We start from the raw sequence: 20,422 nt of genomic DNA on the forward strand, positions 1-20,422 counted from the left end.
ACAAGAAATTAACAAGTTCAGTGATCAGCCCTAGAAATAATCAGCTACACCAAGAATCAGCTACATGAGCAATGGCTTTTCCTCTGTCACCCTTTTGTGGCCAAAACGTTTCTACTCCAAGTAGTAAATACCAGTCTGGTAGACACTGCCACAATCAGGCTTAATTCAAACTATCTTTTGTACAAGAAATACCTTTTTGTTCTTCCTCTCTTAAAATGTCATTTGTTTGCTTTTCTTTAAACAGGAAATAATCCACAATATTATTTCAATAAATCAAAGGCTATTGCTCCTATAACCTACATGCTCACCATAAAGGGTACTGAGTGCTTCACCTAAGATATCTCTTGCTGGTTGCGTTTTTGTTGCAGATCTGTGTAATAAACCAGGTCTTCAGATGGTGCAAAGGAAATTATTGCCAAAAAGCAGGCCCCTACACTAGTATCAGAAGAGAATATGACTCAAGAGCTTTAAAGAAAATTGGAGGAGACAGAGGACATTACCCTGGATTTCTAAAAGCCAGAATTGGATCAAATTGATGCAGCAGGCTGCTACTCTGGCTGAGACTGGTCACTGCTCTCAACAGGAGCTGAACTGAAGCCTTTGCTCTCTCCTTCAGATTTTGACTGAATGAGGTATGTTTTCAATCAGGGTGGGATGGGAAAAATTAAGAGCCTTTTAGGAATGGCATATCCTGAGTTTCCAGAAGCTGTCTAGGTCAGCCCAAAGTCTAGCCAGTTAGTGTGCACAGCCCCAGTATTTACACTGACAGTGGAAGCAGCCCTGGAACAGCTGCAAGCCATTAGGGCTCTGACCCTCTCACATCAAAGCCCTGTAGTACAGGATGCTCCCCCATTCATGCTGCACATTGTGGCAGCAAATACTCACTTTCACAAGAAAGCAGACAGGGTAAGCTACTTAATTATGGCTAATTAACATCCTACCAAACTCTTTTTTTACAGGTGTGTCTTGCAGTATCTGTCATCTGAAAGCGAAGCTGAAACAGGAGGAAACATCTACCTTCTCTGCAGCATGTTGAATGTAAAGGTTTTCTGTTTCCATGCTTTATGTACATATATATTTCCTAGACACTGTTAGAGCAGAGTAAAACAAGGCTTGGGAAAAACATACTGTGCTGGGCCACTGACCTCAGCTATGAGATCCATCACCAACAACTCCCATTCATCTTCATGCTCTATTCCCTGCACTCTTACCCTCCCAAAAGAAGTGGCTCCTAAGACTGTGTTCATTCTCAGTAAGTGTCATCCCAGAAGAAAACTCCAGCCTCAACTCAACCACACACTGGGACCTCTGCCTCCTTCCCTATCCTCACTGTGACTTTCTTTCCACAAACCCTACCCTTGTGTTACCAAAACAGGACACTCAGTACAGCCTGGCCAGCCACAGCCCAGACTTGCTCCTGCCCCAGGAGCCAGGAAACTCATACCTTGCCACTGGCCACAAGCCAAGATGTGGCCTGCAGCAAGAGCTCCTCATGACCACACTGCTACACAAAAGCCTACATGCCTCTACACACTCCATGATGTAGGCACCTCTGGAGTAAAACCTATGAACCAGGCCTGGCATTCACCCATGATCTTTCTCCCTCTTCTAGCTGTGCAAAGAAAGGGAAGTATTGTAATGAATTCTCTCAGCATGAGTGGATCCTGGGCTGACACAGAAAGGATTTGAGGTTATTGCCTCATCATGATCCTGGCACAAGGAGTGTACAGCAAGGTGTTTTAGGAACAGAAACGTTAGAAGGAAAATAGAAACCAGTAACCCTGCTGGCACAACAGAAGGCATCAAATGCCAAGTTTCTTCTTATTTACAGATACAGGCAGTTTATGGGTCAATGAGAGAAAAAGAATAAATAACAAAGTCATGAATTTATAATCTTTGAGACTAATGGAAAGAATGATTAGACCATAATAATGAAACCATGCTTTACTCTCCTTGGCCTTGTTTTAAGATTTCATTTCCCGCTTTTTCTCACTTACAGACTTTTTAACCAACATTTACATCTAAGCTCTCTCACACAGAGAAAATTTGAAACATGAGTTAATAAAAACACACTGAGTTGAACAATACAACAGCCCTGGACTCTGGCTGAGCCAGCAATCAGTCAGTCTACAATTTGCTGTGTTCCTTGATGGGCTGAGAATAGACACCCATACAGGTGTTATTCTTTGTCCTTCCTGATACAGACTTGAGTAATGAAAATGGAAACAGCACATAAAGCAACTCTGGCAATTCTGATGACTGAATTGAAAAATTTTCCTCCAAGGGATTTGATAATTAAAAAAGCAGATTAGAAAAACAAGTGGCATAGAATACAACTGTAATCTCTCTGAGACTAGAAAATTTATTACACTGACTAATAAGCAACAGGAAGAGACTTTACATTTCCCTTTACACTTACATTTCCAGTTATATAGTTACAGACAAAATTACTAGGAGGTTATTTTATTTCTGGCCTCCAAATTGAGAAGACAGAAAACAAAAGAATGTAGAGAGTTCGAACAGGAGGCTAAAATACAGGCATTGTTCAGGACAAGATGCCCACTTGCAAATGGCAAGAAAGGCCAAGATCATCATCTGATGGAAGCTGTTGCAGAGGCACCCAGAAAAACAGGCAGCAAGAGCCACCTGAAAACATGGATTTATGGCAACTACTTAGCACTCTTTTCAACATAGTAAAAATAGAGGTTCGGATGCCAGCTGGGTGTGTACTACTGCACAACCAGGAAAGATACCTAGAGAGAGATGAACCAAAATACGCTGTCTAGAGAGAGATTAATCAAAATTGTACTCACTCAGAAAGGGAGTATCTCCCACTTGGGGGAGGGTGAAGGTTCCTTAGATGACATCCCAGTCCAACGGGAGAGAACCCAACTGCCAGCCCACTTGCTGTGTGAAGATCAACTCCAAGCATCTCCGTAACAAAACTTCATTTATACCCTAAGTGGAGGGTGCACTGTGGTCAGTTTCCAACTAGGCAGAGGACTAAGTCTTCTCCAAACAATCTAAAAGCAGGGTAGGAGTTTCTGGGCCCTGACTTGACAATTAATACCTGTGAGCTGTCCAGCTGATCTTTATCAGCTCCTAGCAAGCCTCAGCCCTGGGTCAGGTGGCTATATTTGTCAGGATGGCTGTACCTGAAGCTCCTTGTAATTTGTTAGTCCCCTTCAAGGACATGATTTGTGAGGTTACCAGCACAGAGGCACAGCTTGTGTAACAAATGAGCAAGAGAGCTATGTAATACACAGGTCACACCTGCTGGAGTTATCTATCCTTTGACCTTAGGTTTTCTGAACTTCCCCATGTCTCTGAAAGAACCTGGATCCCTGCTCAATTTTACCCAAAAATACAAATCTCCTCTTAAAACAACATACATCTCACCCAAATGTCACTGGAACAACAAGTAGTAAGTGCCCCAGCTAAGCAGTTAATTCTGGTACTGAAATAGCAAAAGGCAACACCTAAAAAGCCAACAAAAGCACTCATTTAGCTGGGGAAAAATACTATCATGAGCACTTGGGAGTCTGAGTTGCCCCCAGTGCTAACTGGAGCTATACCTGCTCTCAATGAATTACTCACCACCAAATGCCAGTGGAAATAGTGTGAGGTCAACACTAGTGGGTAAGCAGCATACGGTGTGTCACACAGGAGGAGTGCTGGACTGGATCCTTCCAGCCTAGCTTGTGTGTTCAGTGTGAATTCCTTGTACATTACATGGCAGGCTTTCTCTGAGCCCAGCAGGATCAGAGGAAAGTGGAAAATGATGTAATTTTTTTTTTTTTTTATTAATTGTATTAATTTCATGCAATAGATTGAAAAGAATGTCACTGTGTCACATGTCTGCAAAGTGAAAGCTGGTTTCAGATTCAAACCAGACCGGCTGTCTGAATCAAAACCCATCTCTAGTTTCACTATTAGTGAAAAGGACAACTGATGTGTCACTTGGTAGATTATTCTACTGTTTTACAGTTGATATGGGGATTTTACATGCCAGTGGTGGACTGTTTAGGTCCTGCTGCTCATGAGGTTTGAGCTTTTGGATGTATTAAGCAGGAAATTACTGAGTCCTGATCATTTCCACCCATTATTCACCAAAACAAATGATAACCAGATCAATATTACTTGGTTTGACACTGTCATAGGCAAACCTCATTCAGGATGCAGTTTGCCTGTTTGAGCTTCGCATGAAGGATAGAAAAATACAAACAGGTAGAAACAAAGGGACCATAGCTTTTCAAGCTGGGAGGCGAGACAGGTGGGGCTGACAGTACCTTGGAGGATAGGTCTTGAAATATCAAGCCACCCTTTCACTTCTGGTAGAGCAGAACACAGCTGAGACTCAACACCAGCACTAACCCCAGGAGATGCCACTTGGCTCTCTAAACTGGTTTTTCTATGCATACCTACCCAGCATGTACAAGAATCATAGAATGCTTTGGGTTGGAAGTGACCTCCAAAGGTCATCTAGTCCAACCCCCCTGCAGTGAACAGGGACATCCTCCATTAAACCAGGTTGCCCAGAGACCTGTGAAGCCTGATCTTGAATATCTCCAAGAATGGGGCCTCAACTATGTCCCTGGGCAACCTGTTCCAGTGTTCCACTACCCTCATGGTAAAGAACTTCCTCCTAAAGTTCAGCCTAAATTTACTTTTCTCTAATTGCCTCTCATTCTATCCCTACAGGCCTTTGTAAACAGTCCCTTTTGAGCCTTCTTGTAGGCCCCCTTCAGGTACTGGAAGGCCGCAATTAGGTCTCCCTGGAGCCTTCTCTTCTCCAGGCTGCACAACCACAGCTCCCTCAGCCTGTCCTCTTAGCAGAGGTGTTCCAGCCCCCTGATCATTTTCATGGCCCTCTTCTGGACATACTCCATCAGGTCCATGTCCTTCTTCTGCTCAGGGCACCAGAGCTGGACACAGTACTCCAGGTGAGGTCTTACCAGAGCAGAGTAGGGTGGTAGAATCACCTCTCTCTCAGGCATTCCCACCATGGACTTCTGCATCAGTGCAAGGTTATTGGTTTGGTTTTGATGCAAAGATATTTCCATTTTTCCCACACACTTCACTTTGATATCTTTTATATATATACCCTGAGCTTGTACTTGACAAAAGAATAAATACAGCCTCCTTTTTATTCACATTTCAGCTGTGCAGCATTTAGTTCAGGACCCTTTGCAATATGACTTAGCAAGAGATAAGTGTAAGTAATAAGGAAAACACTGAACATGTTAGAAGTGCATATTGTTGTCTTGCACAGAGCCATTTCCCTTAGTAAAATTCTGTGTTATGTTGAAAGAAACAGAGCTGAATCATAGTCTCTTACAGTGTTATCTTCTACACACACACCAGTTATGTCCCCTAATGTTCCTACAGTGTGAACTCAGAGAAAGGTAGAAATGGCTGAGTTATTATCTTGCTTTTGACTAGACTGAAAATAAGGCAGTGACACTGGTGACTGACAGCAGTCAGTATATCTGGATCCACTGCTGTGGATCAGGTTTAGTGACCACCTCCCTCTGTGTTATACTAACACCTCTCTTCATATTGGCAACTTGTTACATACCCTACAAACTAGAGGATCCCACATGTAGGAAAAAAATTACTTAGTGCCACAAGACAGAGCTACTCAAGGCATTTTGGCCCACTTTGTGTCACTAAACTCATTAAATTTATTTATTTATTACAGAGTCTCATCTCAAGTGTATCACCAACACAATAATGCATAGCCACCAGTAATGGGCAGGCCTACTCCACGGGCTTTCTTAACTCAATTTGGCCATTTAGAAATGGTTTCATGTACAGTATGCATGGTCTCAGCTCTAAGTCGTTCTTTTTTTCCTCAAAACACAAATGCCTGTGTTTGAAAAATGAAAATAAGTAACATAACAAAGCTGTGTTAATATTAGAAGGAGCTGTGCATCAGCAGTTCATATTGAATGGATATCAGCATTATGTTCACTGGTGCTAGGATACCATGGTGATGGGCCCTGAAGAATTACCAAAAATAGATTAAATGCATGTGGCAAGTGATAATAAGCACAAAATGTTTTCCATACAGAAAGAATGCCGCAGGAAAGCAGAATAACACATTCTATAAATCAGCTCAACAGATCAACAACTTCCAGGCAGAATACTCAGGGATCTGAATGCGCTGTCAGAGTTGAACTCCTAAGCCCCAAATTGCCAAGAAACCAAATTTGGCAATAGTGTCTGCACCTAAAGAAATTCATACCGAGGAGACTGGCACAGGATCTGCTGTTGCTAGCAAAAAATGTATGAAAGGAGCTGAGAGGTTCAGATTTAAAGTAAGAGACATTAATCACTGGGTAACACCTACCAGTAACTGTGCCTTTCCAAGCTGCCAGAGTCTCATCCCTTTTTCTATTGAGTCTAAATATTAAAAATGTCATTCTCTGAAGCTGTGCTGAGCCAGGCTGCTTGTTCGCTGCTGAACACAACAAATCACTCGAAAGAGTCTCACTGAAGCTGCCCACTGATTCAGCAGGGTACTTGTACATGGAATTAGAGACACGTGCAAGCACCAACAGCTCTCGTGCACGAATGACAGGCAATGGCTCACCCCATTTTCTCATTAGCAGCCTCTGTGTTGCCTTACCACAAAGCATGTGACATCAAAGGGCCATGACACATCTGAAATAGCCCCACAACTTGCTCACAACTGTCACCAGCATTTTGCCCAAACCATCCCTTATGGAGAAATATGCACAGCAAAACCATTTGTTTATGAAAACAACATTAACTGAGATGATTTACCACTACCAAGGTGACTCACTGGATACAGACATGCATATAAATATTTGGTTTGATGCTTCAGATGTTAAACTGACATCAACACAAAGTGATGAGAGTTTCTGAAGCAAAATTTCTTACGCTTCATAGCTTGCAAGTGCTCCCACTGAAGGGTGGGTCACCAGAAACACGTGCCAGAAAGCCATATCCCATCACACAGCAACACACCAGAGGCATTCAGAGGAAAGCAGGAGGAGCTGCCGGACAAGCACTGGAACAAAAGATGTTGAGTGTGGCTGTGTGAGAAGGACACATGCCAGATTTCCATGGCTTTGGAATATTAGTGTTACTGGAGTCAGTACAAAATACTCAGTGCCACCCAGCCAGAGCAGCTCTTCTGAGGCAAACAGCAGCAGAGTCCTCCTGAGGTTGGTAGATTTTTTTAATATGCAGGAACAACAGAGAGATCTAATTGCCAAGTCTGTTACTAGGTGACAAGTCCTGACAAATTTTACTGGGTGGTATTTTGATATATTGGTCTATGCCACAAATTCTGCACCAAAAATCCACCTTCCAACATCTCCTCCCTCTGCATCCTTGGATGCCTGAGAAACAGGGCCTCTCGCGCTTGTATACTGAAAGAAATCTTCTGAAGACCAACAGATTAAGGACTGACCCTCTCAGGCTTTTCTGTAGGAAATTAAGAAGAAACGTGAAAATTGCTAAGCTGTTTTCTCCAAAATTCTTTCCACCTCCTACGAGCAAACAAGAGAAGAGACTAAAGGATGTATAGCAAAAAAACATGACAAACAAACAAAAAAGCACCAAAAAACCCCACACAAAACAAAACAAAAACCCAAACAAACCCACCAAACAAAAACAAACCAACAACAAAAGAACAAAACCAAACAACCCATGAACTATCCCAAAGCCAGGGAATCATTTGGAAAATTAATCCCAGTAAAAAGATGGTCTACAACACTGCACATATCCTTTTGAAGCATGGAAACATTGGGAGGGTAAGCATCTCCACTCCTTGTGCTTTGCTTAAGCACTTCAGCTGTTAGCTAGAAGAAAGAGGTTTTATTTGCTTTTAAGTAGTTTAAAATCAAAAGCTGATTGGGATAATGGTGCAAAGCTTCTGCATGGTTCTGCATGATCCCACTTGGTCCTGAGGACAGTGTCTTTCCCAACAGCCCTCACACCTCAGTGTAATCAGGTATTAGAATATCAGCATGAGATCTCAGACCTTGTGGCCACCAGAGAGCTGCTGGGGCTGGTCTGGCTTCAATAGTCTTCAGAGGACCCCTACAAGAGCAAATGCCCACTGCAATACTGGCCAGCTTTACTGGGCAATAAATGTGGACTGGATATCTGTGAACTTGAGACACACTGCAGAAATTCTCATGTGTCTTCTTAAACCAACTTCACGGTCCCTTAATGGCATAGGAACAGCAGGATGGATGCTGGATATTTAACAACATGAAAAACTACAGCAGAAACATATATGTGGTATTAAAGATAAGAAATGAGCAAAGAGGAAGACTGACTTTACTGTTCATCTCCATCTTAGCTATAATATAAAGCACAAAATAGCTTAGATATAGTTAAAAAGCACAAAATATTATTAATTATTACAATACTGCACATTTTAACCTGGAAGTATGCTGATAAATCAAACTGCTGGTGCTTGCTGAGCTTTCCCTCAAAGAGCAAGGCAAGAGCCTGCCACTGTGCTTCAGTGGCCCCCCAGCCATGCATCGTGCCCTTGGCAGGGCTGGCAGACAGCTATCCTACTCAGAACAAAGCCTTCCACGCCTTGTCTTTGAAAGCTGTGTGTTGACTACAAACTTCCCCAAACACTGAAATATATCACAATATCAGCAAACAAGACAGGACTGCATCTAGGTCAAGGCTCCCAGCTGTATCACCAGCTGTTCAGGATCTCTTTTCTTTCCTCAGCCCTGCTGCCCCAGTGCTGCGACACTTGTCTCAGACAGAGATACAATAGCAGGACACATTACCGCAGAACTGCTCTCTGGTGTTCTCCGTATCATGAGTGATGTGCCTACTTGCAAGCCTTCTTTGGTGCCTGCAACTTACCTTTGTGTGCTAGCATAGTGACAATCTGTTCACAGGACTGACGTTCATGTAATACAGCAAGTTCAGTGTCAAGTACAAGTGCCCAACAGATCAGCCTGGTGGCTGTGATTTCAGATGATCAGAAGGCGTGGAAAGGTGTCTGACCAATGGTAACCACACCACAGAGCTACAGAGACACACAAATACCTTTACAATAAGGTCTGAAGGGCATGTCTGACTTCTGCTTTGAAATTCTCTAGTGCTTGGGCCTAATATGCTCACCAAGGTGTTCAAGAAATCTTTTTACTTCTGTTATCTCAAAATATTACTCTGAGATAATATGACTCCACTTCACTTTCTCACAATCTTCAGGAACATAGCAAGATTTCACATGCCAATTCCAGCATTCAACATTAAAATTAAATGTGGAGACAGTAACATGAGGAATATATTTCCTGAAATTAGCACAAATAATGCTCCCAACCACCCACTACTCAAAAAATTAGCAAACCCAAAATTTCGGACTAGGTGGAAGAGTGGTTTGTAGTAGAGAATTTACATCACATTCAGCCAAACATGATCTGCTCACTATCGGCATCTGATGTCTCCTGGTCTATCTTTACAGGAATTTGAGAGGTTTCAGGGTGCTGATAAATTGTTTCCTTATTGGCAGGAAAGACCTCCTCTGAAAGGACTTAGTAATGAGGAAGTAATGGAGCCATCTAGCAAAGGGTTTGCAAGGAAAATCCCACTACCTACTTTCCAGCAGTGGCCTCTCCTTGGTGTTCAGAGCAACTAAACCAAAACCTAAAATTTCAGACAGTTTCTATTCTTTCTAGTATATCAGATCCCACAACGTATAGGGATCCAAAAGCATGGAGCTTTCTCAGGCTGAGCTACTGCATGCACAAGCAGGAAACGTTGTCCTTTGGCATTACTGTGAATGTTATACCGGTCCTGACCCTTCTGCAGCTGAAAGCAGCCCGTCCCTTGCACCCAGGCTGACGCCGTAAGCCGGTGGCGGGTGGGTGGGGTGGGTAAGCATTACGGTGGAGCACTGCCCGCCGCTGCCCTAACGGGGCTGCCGGGGTTGAGCAAGTAGGTGCGGCGGCCCCGGCAGCCAACCCGGTGCGGCGGGTCCGCCTGCGCGGCGCCGAGAGAGGGCGCTGGCGCTTCAGGCAGTGCTGAGCTGGGGCTCCGCAGGCGTCTCTCGGGACACCGACGGCCCCGCGAGGAGGAGGGCTGCCGACTGGCCCGCTCCGGCAGCACTCTGCCCGGTCCGGACACAGAGCGGCCCGAGGTCAGGCGCGGCGCGCACAGCTCTTAAGCTGTAGATGAAGAGCAAGATCCCTGTGGAAGGAGCTAGAGGTGGGAAAGTGGAAGTCAGAGAAGCAGCTTTGCTTTTTTAAAAAGCACTTATATACACAAATGTCTTTCAGGCCTTTGAAGGGCTAAATTCTCATAGGAAATTGCACATATTGTGAAAAAAAAAATAAGTAAACATCCCAGATGTATAGGAAAACACAACCAAAATTAAAGCCATTTTCAAAGCACAGTAGTTCACCACGTGTTTACATCTAGTCTGGAGACACTGAAAACGGCTTCAGAAATATCTCATCTTGTCTGACGTGCTCTCCCATGACAGGAAAGCTGTTGGCCAGCTTGACCTGGTCAAAGCTCTTGCTCTAGCCGAGAGGATTCAGAGAAGGCAGCTCCTCTGGCAGTACCTCCTGCCACCACAGCTCAGTCATCAGGTTCCAAACTACACTCCATTGACATCATCACCCATAAGGAGACAAGGGACACTCCACTAGAGATTTCCAAGCCATGTTTCAGACTTTACAAAAGATTCACCTTTTATATTGGGTTGGTCTCTTTGGTTTCACATGAAGCAAAGTTAATTAGTTTCTATTCCACCTAGTCCTGAAATGCACCTCTCCTCTCTCACTCAAGCAATTACTCTGGAGTTATTCAGTACATCAAAAAACCTGATTTTGTAAAGTCCTGCTAACTAAAGAGAAATCTTGTCCCCATACACTGACATTACTACTTCTTAGTATTTCATATAAAAAGCATTGTTCTGCTGTGTCTGCCCATTTTGCAGTTAGGGCTTCTCCTGAATGTAGATCACAGAGGCAAGACTGTATCTCACATTAGCAAATACTGTGCAGATGAACTGAGGGCTGAATCCAGCAGCCTTTAATAGTTCCTTCTAAGCTTTTCCAGCAAACATCTTTAGACCACAGCCTAAACAAAATGGTATGATGGGTTTCAAGTTAATTTTGGCCTGAAATATATTGTTGATATGGTTACCAGAGCAGGGTCAGGTTTATACCTCAGTTTCAAAAATTAAGGCTTCTGTCACCAGAACAGAAGTTGTAAGACCAAAATCACTGAGTAGTCTTGAATGTCCCCCAAGGTGAGCCTGTACTCATCTCTTGACTCTAAGGCCTGAGACATATTCCTAAAATGATTCCAGATTAGGTATAGTGCTGGAATTTGGTCAAGGAGAGCCAGCACCCTTACCAAATTTTATATGCCCTCATGGAAAAGTGGAGGATGGGTGTCACTAAACTTTCCCTCTTATGTTTGGCCTGAAACGCATTTCTACTTCGCTGCCTACATTAGCATGAGGGATCCCAGAAGTAGAGGCTGAAGGAGCATGATCAACATGACAGTTATTAACTGTCAAACATCTTGTGCTTCATTTTGGCATCAGCCGTACTCCTCACCTACCAGGATAAGATTCAGGTTCCCCATAAAAAGTTACAGACAAGTTGGACACCTGAAATTGTTCCTGAGCTTCCCATGCCCTGAAGAGGTAACCTCAGAGAAATAACAGTCAACTCCAGGTACTAGCAGCTTCTACTAAAGCAGAGATACTTTGCCAGCCTGTGGGCCTCCTGTAGGTAGGCAGAATTTGAAAGGATCATACAAAGCTGAAGATGACCTTCAGTGGACTAAAACACTTTCCACCTAATATTGGCCTGAAATGAACTCCTATCTGTTGTCAGTCTCTCAGATTTACACCTCCTGATGAATACATGCAGCAGAGCCATGATTATTCCTCCAAGACCTCGGAAGTAAGCTAAATTTTCCAGTAAAGATGAGCTCATAATCTTCCATCCACATAAGGCTTAAGTTTAGCAGAAAAGAAACCATGGAATTCAAATTATAAAATATTTTGGCAAGCCAGATGATTGGCACATGGCCATCACCTGCAAATTCAAAGGACTTCTTAACTGTAAGGACGTCTTAACTGTGGTCTGAAGCAAGTTTCAGGGTGATGTTCAGAAGTGTAAGACTATGGGTCTCCAGAAGAGAAGTTGTAGAGTCAGGGTCACTACAAACTATAGGAAAAGCTGAGGGAGTTACATTGATAATGGTACATGGAGACTACAGTTATTCTTAACTTTGATGGGAAGGGCATTTTGCCCTGTAGTTCAGTCTGAAAGACTAAGCAGAGTCAGAAGGCAGAATCAGGACTGCAAGTAGGTTTTTACACCTGTAGAGACAGTAGAGGGCTGTCCCTCTGCATATAATGAAATACCTTCCCTATTCCTAGTTGTCCTAACTCTTGAGTCTGTGATTCATGCTGGGTCAGCCACCTCTAGGCTAGAGACTGCAGAAACAGAGGGTTTCACTCTAGGCTCATAGGGGTTTGCTAATCATTTACACGAATAAACATCAGTTGCTGCTTCTTAGCCTTGAGGCAGAGGGACCTTGTGAAAACAAGGCCATGGGGCAGAATTAAGAACATTTCCAGACTAGTGGGCCTTGCCATTGTCTTACTCCATTATCACTCCTTATCCCATCGATGGAGGACCCAAAGATGAAGCAGCTCCTACACAGCCAGGTTGCCCCTAATCTTTTACTCCAGCCTGAACCACAGACTATATGCAGCCCAGACTATACAAAACTCAATCTCTGCTGGCAGCAGAGTTTATTATAGCAATTCAGGTTCAGTAAGATAACTGCAGAGGAAGGGAGGATGTAGAGAGGTTTGATCTGGAGAGTAGAAAAGTACCAGTAAGGGGGAAAAGCCCAGGAGGGAATGAGCTCAGTATTTCCCAGGCATTATCAGCAGGCCTACTGGTAGGAAAAAAAAGGAAAGTAAGATTTGGTTCCAGGATGTGCATGAAAGACTGGATACGAGGACTGAAAGGAACAGAAAATGCAGGAGCAGGTTGATTTGTTTAAAAAAAAAAGGCAAGAGGAAGGGCAAGAACAAGGACTATATCTGTCACTTGTCTCTCCCCACCCACTCTGAGATGCTTCAAAAGTGATCTGGAAAGAGAGGGGAAAAAAAATGACTGTCAGATATTACTGTTCCAGCCACTGAGTCATGGCAGGAAACTACTGATACTGTAAACCAGTGCTGTAAGGTCAGAGACTAGATGAGTTTTACCAAGGCTTGATGCAAAAGGAACAAATACTCAGTGGTGAGGATTTGTCCCTTTTGTAACTCTTGATGTTACCATAGAACAATTTCACCAAGCATGTTCAAAAAGAGCTGCCTTTGTTTTAACATTTCACACCAGTGCAGACAGTTGTTTCGTTCCTCTCTTCCTGCTTTTATTGCAATAGATACTTATTACGAGAAAGACATGGAGAAAGAGCAGAGAAATCCACCAGTCTTTAGGGTGCCACTGGATGCTTGGGCTACTCTAGTTCTTATACCATCAATTGGTCATTGACATGTCACCATCTGTGCAGTCCTTTAAGACAGTCATAACCATTCTCATGAGTGAAGTACATGTGCAAAGGGTGGAATTACTTCCACCAGGTTGGCACAAGTTTTTCTCATGAGTGAAGTACATGTGCAAAGGGTGGAATTACTTCCACCAGGTTGCCACAACCATCCTTATTTCCACAGGAACACAGCAAAGGAAAAAAAATAAGGATTTGCTGTTGTGGACAGGGTGCAGCAGTCTCCTCCCAGCCTCCTAGGAGAGCATCCTTACACTCCCTGCACAGCTCTGCACAGCTCAGACCCAGCAGCCCAGACAGAAAGACTCATCCATGTTTCAGGGACTTTTATTCCCCTCCAGGAGCTGACAGGGATTCCCAGCTACCAACCCAGAAGCAGGTGCTGGCCATACAGAGGAATTAAATTTGTCAATTGATAAGCGCTTTGGGAAATGCCACCCAGCCACAAAGTGCTGGAGAAAGGGAAACAGCAGACACTGGGGATTCAGAGGTAACAGGGGAAGGAGCAACATAGCATGGGACATGGATTCTTGGGGAACTGTTAGCTGGGTCCTACTATTTGTTAATTAAAGTTTTTAATTACCTGCTTCAGTTTTGCTTCTGTTGCCAAGACATACCCACTATGGCTTTGGAACCACCCATCACAGTGGGCACAGCTTGTCCCACTTCAAGGGCTAAGGCATGGGATGATTTTGTGCATCTGCTACAATAACCCACTATGCAGCCCATTGAGCAACTTTCCATCTTGGTCATCTTAAAGTAATTGCTTCCATAAGTTCCAAAGGTCTCCATCCAGCTCATGTGAGTCAGAGCACCAAGCCTCATACAGCCTCAGTTGAGTATAGTTCAGCAGAAGGACATGTTCTCAAGAGCAATGCAATGCTAGTGGTTCCTGCCAAATTAAGGAAGTCAGTCATGCCAGGGAAAGACACTGGTGACCCTGGAAACCTGTTCTCTTCTTCCTTCACCAAGAAAACAAAGCAAAACAGAACTTGACACATCAGGAAGGAGGCATTTAGTCCAGTAATGCATAGATTCACAGAATGGTTTGGGTTGGAGGGGTCCTTGATGATCATTTAGGTCCAATCCCCCTGCCCATGGCAGGGACACATTCCACTAGATCAGATTGCTCAAGACCTCATCCACCCTAGCCTTGGATATCTCCAGGGAGCACGAATAAGGCAATGCAGCAAAGCTGTAGGGCAACATCCTGCAGTCCCTTAATAAACTGGGAAGTCATGGCATACACCTTGTGGCAAGCTATGGGCAAGTACAGACAGGCACCTGCTGTTGACAGAAGCTCTGAAGAGCCTCAAGTGTGGAATCCCTCCACCTTTTCCTGACAGTAGCTTCAAAGGCTGCTTAATAGCTTTGCTGTTTTAACAACTAAAATACTGTATGACATCACAGAAATTAGCTAAATGCTATATGCAGTGTGTCACCATAACATATAGTATGGCTGAACTCCAGAACATTCCTGTCAGAGATCACTGGCGTAACTAACTAAATACTATCTATTCCCTTCTCATCTAGGCTAACAAGTACCAATAAATTTGATGACAAAATAACGATTTCCAGCAGGGGAATGATACTTTTCTCAGTTTCCACACCAAAAGCAGACATGGAAAAGGGCAAAGAATATAATGACTCAGTATCACAGGGCAGAGACTAATTAGGTGCAGATCAGGAGCAAGCAGTGGTCTCTGGAAGAAGGTGCTTTCATGAGCAGAGCATAATCTTACTCATCATCTGTCTTGATCAACTGCAGAGGTTTCCATGAAACAAATACTAGGGCTGCCTTACTGTCACAAATTGAAAAGAAAAGAAAGGAAAAAAACAACTTTGAAGGGTTTTTGTTTGTCTTAAAAGAAATACCTCACTTTGGGACATGCCCTATTCTTTTCTTCCAGCATCCAGTTTATCCTGGCAGGGAGGAAGCCCCACATAGTAACCAAAATCTCCCTGTACAGCAGGGATGCTTATCAGTCAGTGCCTCCAACAGCTCTCTCAGTTCACTGAGGACAGATAATAAAAATATTAAGAATATGAAGCCAGCGCCATCAATACAAATGAGCTACAGGGTCATTTCAGCAACTGCTTCTTTCAAGACATGCTGTTAACCTTGGTGCTTTCAAGCACCTGTCCTTTCACTGGGCAAAAATACTACCAAATATTTTATCTAATTAGTTATTATTTAGTTCAGATTACTATTTATTAGTTATTGACTAGTCCAGCGGAGGGCCAAAAAGATGATTCAAAGGCTGGAACACTTCTATTGTGAGGACAGGCTGAGGGAGCTGGAGCTTTTCAGCCCTAGAGAAGAGAAGACTCTCGGGAGACCTTACAGCTGTCTTCCAATACCTGAAGGGATCCTACAGGAAGGCTGCAGAGGGACTTTTCATAAGTCTGTCTTGCAGTAGGACAAGGCAGAATGGTTTGGATCTGAGAGGGAGTAGGTTTAGACTGGATCTTAGAAAGAAATTTTTCAGTATGAGGGTACTGAGACTCTGGTATAGGCTACCTTGGGAGGCTGTGGATGCTTCCTGCATTGGGGGTGTTCAAGGCCAAGCTGGATGAGGCCTTGAGCAGCCAAGTCTAGTTGAAAGGCATCTCTGCCCATGGTGGGGAGGTTGGAAGGGATATCTTTATGATCCCTTCCAGCCTAAGCCATTCTGTCATTTTGTGATTATCACATTATCCCACCAGCACGGTGAATTTTATTCCTGCTGCAACAAACCTGACATTGCTCTGGGTTTATCAGAAAAGTACACAGTGAATACACTGGAAGATAATTCTTGTCTGATCAATTATTTAGCTGATTTTTTTCTAGGAGTGTATTGGGAAATGCTGACAAAACCAAAATCTGAGACTTCTAGTAAACCTGCCTGCTCTTAATGGGACTCACTGGCTTGCCTCCTAGCAATTTTTTATTTGTTTTTTTCCTTCTGAAAAATCTATTGTTGCTTAAGGAAACTTAAATGCTCGAAAGCCCCAAAATTGATTTGTTTATTTTTTAACTAAAATAGCAAGTGCATTTTTCAGGAGCTGATGTATGCCCATTCATATTGAGAAAGGCTTCACATTTATCTTTAGTTTTGCAGGGCTGATGGAATGCACTTATTTTCTGAATTTGAAAGTCTTCATTCCTCAGGATAAAATGAAAGTTGGAGAGTGCAGACTGCGACTCCTCCTGCTATACTCTGCTCTCAGCTGGGCTGGGACTGCAGCAGGGTCTGTCAGGCTGCCCTAAACTGAGACAAACTGGTCTGTCTGTTGAGCATTAACCTCACCACTGGCACAGGTGCCTCAGCACAGCTCCCTGATCTCACACGAACTAGGAGGAACTCCCTCCTGAGATAACAGACACTCGAGTGAGTGCTGCTGCTTTTAAAAAACACAATAAACAGAAGTAAATGTGTGCCCTGTAAAATATTTCAAGGGGTTTAAAATATCACCTCATTATTTGGTGACCACGGGTGATAGACACCACCCACTCACCCTAGCTGAGATCTGGGCCATGCCATCAAGGTGACAGAGTGATGTGGCCCTTCATCTCTCTTCTTGCCTTGCTGGCTTGTCATTACAGCATTTCCTTAAGGCAGTAGGAACTCTGGCATCCTACAAATCCTCCTCTCCTAGGCAACAAGCTTATTGACTCTCTATTTCCTACATTTCTTCTTTTTTCCCCATTCATTCTTAACTGCATAACTGGTAGTTCCATCCTCCAGTTTTATGCTTCTGCAGCTTATGATCTTTTGAAGCAGCCAAATAGATTTAGGAACTTAAATCTCCCTGCAACAGTGGTTGGCCAAGCTTTTGCCAAAATCAGTCAGGCTAGGGAAAGCACAGAAAGCTGGGTCACTCTGACACAGCAGTCTGGATGACCCTCATGAGTGTTCACCCAAGATGAGAAGGTGTGTGGCAGTTTGGCAGCATGAAAATAGGGATGAATGGGGACAGATCCCTTAATTTCTTTTGAAGGTATCATTCATGGTCAGTTAAACTTGTTTCACAGCATGTCTAATACAATGTGATGACTGCATGAATGCTGTCCCCACTGGTGACCTCAACCTCTTGTCTAGGGCAAGAAATCTACCAGCTAACTCCCAAATATCACCTCAGATAGAGTCAGACACAACTCCACAATCTCCAAGCTCATATCACTCTTGTGGCAGCCACAGAAATTACTATGGGGAAAACCAATAAATGTGAGAGGCATATTCTACAGTTCTTCATCAGAAACAAGAGACATAAGATACCAAGGGGCTTTCTTGGGGCTTGCAGCAACCTCTCACAACCCACCGCTGCTAGCCAAGCTGTTGCCCACACACCTCTGAACTACTCACTGATCTTAGGCATGATACCTCTATGAGGCTCCAACCAATGGATACAGTTGAATTACACAAATATACTTCAAAACCCTCAAATTCATTACAACTTAAAGAATGGCAGTTCTAACTTCAAATTTCCAGGCTTTTCTCTATCTTCCACTGGCAAGGCCACTGTATTCTCCTCATACACACAAGGGAATTTTCCCAAATAGTATCTGAGAACAGCCAGAATGGACTGTGAACTTGACTTACAAACTGTAGATACTGTTTTAGATTACATGGACAGTACTAACAGCCAATAAAATAGTTTAGAAGGGGTGGATTGTGACAATTTAGGTTGTGCCTTTAAAAAATTCTGAGCAAAACTACAGTCGGGTATAAAAAGGCAAACAAAAACTAATTCTAAATGAATTTCATTGGTCAGATGTGAGATGTACCATAGCAATATCTCTCACATTCCTTTCTCTCAGTTTCACTCCATCTCTTTCTGCTGGCATGTCTGCTTCGCAAGGGAGTTATCTACGACTTTGAGATAAGCAATACTAACTTCTTAACAATGCTTTGAGCTAACTGAAATTCCCCTAACATTTTTCTCCTTTCCTCTTCTAATTAACTAGAGGAAAAAGGGAGGGAAGAGATGTTGGGGAGAGGTGAGGTGGAATCCTCCTGCCCAAGGAAGATTTCTGTGGGTTTTTTTTCTCTTTGTAAATAGTTGTATCATATTGTAAATACTGTATATTCTGCATGTATTCATTGCATTCCATTATTGCTTGTAAAATACAGCTTCATTTTGCTTCTCCAACGGGGCTCAGCTGAGCTTTATGTTGATGTGGGTGGGCTAAACCATCACACTACCACAAATGCAGTATCTAAGGAATAGCTAAGAAGATTGAGCCTGTGCCTGCTCAGCGAGAGGCATGAGAATCACCTTGCAATGTGTCAGCAGATGTCTATATGCTGAAGGCATCTCCCTAGTGACATCCATGGGAAACAGCTAGCAGAAACCCAGGATGAGGGTTAGTTGCCCATACAATTTGTCCAACACAATTTAGCTACCTCTGGACATCTGCAATGCCTGCATAGGGCTGAGACCATGGCACAGGACACTTGGGAGACTGCTGCTCCTCTGCAGCCATAGCTGATGTTTAGGCACCACATATGTGGGCACCTCAAATGACACTAGTCCTCTACATTTATGCACCTGATTTGTTCCTGTGAAAACTGAAATAAAAGCAAATGGAAAAGCTGCTAATCACAAGAACTCAAGTTATAGCTCTCCTGTCTGCATACTTACAATTACAGTTTAGGGTTTGACATGTGAATATCATGGTCTGATAACAATTACCAGGAAAATGCCAACCTAAAGGGCAGTGACACACCCTCCCTGCTCTGTTTACAAATGTCATGGTCATATGAGACACTAGTCAAGCTCATCAGCAGACTAAAAATAAACCATAATAGGATATGTTGATAAATATTTACTTCAAAACTGTATAGCCTTTTACATGACTAATTTTAATGTGATTTCAGACTGAGAAGAAAACAACCAGTGCTGATTGCATGCTAACTGTATTGGGCAGAGTGAAACAGGTAACTGGCATCAACCCTGGCATTTCGTCCTCTTGGTAGAAAATGTTACAAGGTACTTCAGTCAATGCCATTATTTTTTTTAATACACTAGCAAGTACTAGCTGAGGACACAATTATAAGGTCCACATATATCATCCTGGAAGAGGAGCAGCTATTTGCAAGCAACAGAGTTCATCCTTTCAGGTCTGTGTGGGCTGGTTTCATGCACCAGCCAACAGAGCCCATACCACAGAGAGATTAGAAAACATCTGCCTGGACCTTTAAGAGGATTTTATTCCCAGTTAGATCACCATCAAGCCATTTTCACAATAGCATCTGCCACTGAGTTGTTGCTAATTAGTCAGTCCCCCACTACAGTGAGGGAGGAAGATGTGGCAGCAAAGATGGCATTCTTTTTTTTTTAATGGCCCAAAAAGCCCCAGTAAGGATTGCAGCACTTTGTGACCTACATCATGTTTGTCACAGGGCAGAGGCAGGGAATCTGCATATCACAGTGTGTTGCAATCACTGTGGAAAATTTTCTTGCTTCCTCTCCACTCTTGTCCAGAGAGTTAAGGTAAGATGGGAAAGCAGATGAAGTTTTTAGGACAACCCATCTGGGGACCCAGCGGCAATGCTCCTTCCATGTGCTCAATGGCCTCAGTTGGTCTTTGAGTGCTTTAATGCTTTCTCTGCAGGTATCACTTCTCTAACTGTTGTGAGTGGCATAAAGGAAAATCATTGAAGATCCTAAACAGTTTGGATGGCATCGTAATAAGGACCACACAACAGACAATGTAGTCAAGGATCTACTGAAGTAAATGGCTTTGTGTTGGGAGAGAGAGAGAACTGGGAGAAATCACTCGACTCAGGGAAGTGGATTCACAGCTCTATGAAAGTTTATGGAATGACTATAGAAAGCCTCAGATCCCTATTAATTCCACTTTATTGGCTTTTGCCTGGAA

General features: G+C 43.3%; 1 protein-coding gene across 5 annotated transcripts in view; it reads right to left on the minus strand.

Annotated features, from left to right (window-relative positions):
* The window catches only part of RTKN2 (rhotekin 2), a 214,394-nt gene that overhangs the window by 125,834 nt on the left and 68,138 nt on the right, over positions 1 to 20,422 (minus strand). Inside the window, exon 1 of one of the 5 annotated variants that reach the window (XM_068140109.1) lies at positions 2,814 to 2,860. The exons of the other annotated variants lie outside the window; for them this stretch is intronic. The gene's annotated coding sequence lies outside the window, so the exon portion shown is untranslated. Of the gene's footprint in view, positions 1 to 2,813; positions 2,861 to 20,422 lie in introns of those variants that run through there. 5 annotated transcript variants of the gene reach the window in all.

This window comes from Melanerpes formicivorus, unplaced genomic scaffold (assembly GCF_026170545.1).
Source record: "Melanerpes formicivorus ecotype bairdi unplaced genomic scaffold, bMelFor1.0.p_v2 SCAF_6, whole genome shotgun sequence".
Lineage (NCBI taxonomy): Eukaryota > Metazoa > Chordata > Aves > Piciformes > Picidae > Melanerpes > Melanerpes formicivorus.